We start from the raw sequence: 2557 nt of genomic DNA on the forward strand, positions 1-2557 counted from the left end.
AGGGAAAGATAAGGAATAGAGGGTCCTGCAACATTTTGGGAGCACTTGAATGTCTGATGGTCTTGAGAACATGACAGAGGTCTCCTATTTAAATCCAGATTCCCACAGAGGAAACAGCCCACGTGGGACTGCAAAGGAGAGGCAGAATAAGCTGTTTTACTTGTACACCCATGTCTCATTTTCCTTAGAGCCTGCTGCCTAATTTCTTCAAGGCTCTGGTCACATGGGCATGGATGAATGGAGTGACTGGTGTCTCCATAGGAAACAAACTCGTCCTGTCTTCTCTGAGCTTCTGGCAGTGTTAGCTCTTTGTGCTGAGAGGAGCAGACTCAAGGGCCTCCCTTCCACTCCCAGGAAACCCACTTTAATGGTAACCTGCTGGGAGAAATGTCCCATCCTCTGTCATCTAACTTAGCAATTTTAATGGTAGAAATTGCACACCGGATAAGCAGAGAAGGTGTCCTAGGCAAGTGGGTAGAGGAGATATTTTTAGGCAAAGCAAAGCCACAGAGAACCCATCAAATCACAGAGGCCCGCCCACTCCACCTGTATGTTGGATTTAAACTTGGATTGAATTTACAGTAGCACAAAAGATTCTACGCCTCCTGCCACTGGGAGGGCCTGTTCTTCCCCTCTGCCATCTCTGGTTATTCTGTCCTTCCAGCATCCAGCTGGATCCACTCAGCCTGAAGGAGAGCAGGCTGTGGGGTCAGCCTCTCTAGACTGGCCATCTGTCTCTTCTGAAGGTGGCAGTTTCCCCTGCTGGGGTCTCTAAGAGCTGCTGACAAGGCAGCTCCAGAAAGACGTTAAAGCATGAGTTCTCACTGTACCACTGAGCGGATGTGGGTGCTGGCATGTGAATTGCACGTTTTAGGAAAAACAGACTGAATCCTCAATCCCTGCATTTCAGAAAATAGGACTCAGTACCTGGGAGGGGAGATGAGGGAGAATGAGCAGAGGTAGGATAGAGGGGAAACGTGACTTCTGATTCCGGTTCTGCCACTCAGTAGCTATGCCATCTTGATAATCACTTCCCCTTTCTGAACCTCAGTTTCTTCTGTCAAGTGAGACAATTGGATAGAACGTCTCTAAGCTTCCTTAGTAAATCTTTCCTTGTATGGATTCGATATGATCCAATATGGTCAATTATCTGTATGAAAGATTCAGGCTATAACTATACTGATTCAATGAAGTTTAAAATTGTGACATGTGTCCAAACTTGAGGCCTTTATTCTCCTTAAATTTATTAATATTTTAAGGAGAAGTATTTTGCTATGTTTGGAAAAAAAAAAGGCAAGTTGGGTAGTCCAACTGGTGGCGTAAACACAGCTGAAGAGTGTTCAGGTTAACTTAAGTGGTTTGGCATCCAAAGGGTATGTGTGTGTGTGTGTGTGTGTATATACACATATGTGTATAATTTTGTACATGTATATATATTTAATTTACTTTTTTAGAAAGGAATTATTTATTTTATTTTATTTATTATTATTATTTTTTAATTTGACCAGAGAGACAGAGAGAGAGAGAGAAAGAAAGGGAAAGTAAGAAAACAAGCTGCTAGGTCTGGGACTCAAACAGCAGTCAGTCTTGTGGGAGTTCAGTGCCTTAGCTGCCATGCCACTTGCTGGCCCTGGAGCTTATATTTCTTATCTTCTCTGAGGTGACTTTCTGATGCTGTGGGTCATATTCTTAGTTTGTCTGTACCAGTTAGACCACTCTTTATTGTAAGGGACAGAACCAACTCCAATGGACTAAAGCCAAGTAAAGAATATATATTGTCTTTGGGACTAGCAGTTGGCGTAATGGCTATGTCGCTGGACTCCCATGTAGTCAACCACAGTTCAAGTCCCAGGCCCAGAGGCTTAAACTCATGCCAGACACGTGTGCATGCATGCCCAAGATCCTGAGAGGAGACTGAAGGAGAAGGGGTCATGGCATGACCATCCCTCCCGGGGGGTGATTTCTCACTTTCTGTCTCTCTCTGTCTTTCCAGTGAGTGCATGCACCCTATCGCAAAAACCTCTCAAAAAACAACAACAAAAAAGAATATATATTGTCTCATATCTCCGAACCATGGTTAGTAAGATCCTCTTCTCTCTCACCTTAGCTCTGCATCCTCTGAATTTTCTAAAGTCATAGGTAGGATCTTTCTTTGTGATTAGAAGAGAATTTCTGGAAACTCCCAGGATTGCATACATCCATATTGAAAAGTTTATCAGTTGAGATAATTTGGCCTGTAACAAGCAGAAAATTTAACCCAGTGTAACGTAAATGATAAGAAAATTCTTCACTTCGCACAAGAAAAAAAATCCAAAGATGCGGTAAGATCCAGGATGGTTCATTAACTGCCTCAACAATATCATCAAGGTGCCAAGTTTTATTCTACCCCTTTAATTTCAGTGTCGATTCTCTTCAGGTAGCTTTCCTGATGGTCACACAATGGTTATTAAAATTCCAAATGTCATAGGCATCCACTGCAATATGCAGAAAAAGAGATAAAACTATTTATTCCTTCTGCTCTTTCATCAGAAAAAGGAAATGTTTCCTAGAATCTTCT

Source organism: Tupaia chinensis, unplaced genomic scaffold (genome assembly GCF_000334495.1).
Source record: "Tupaia chinensis unplaced genomic scaffold, TupChi_1.0 Scaffold000542_1, whole genome shotgun sequence".
Classification (NCBI taxonomy): Eukaryota; Metazoa; Chordata; class Mammalia; order Scandentia; family Tupaiidae; genus Tupaia; species Tupaia belangeri.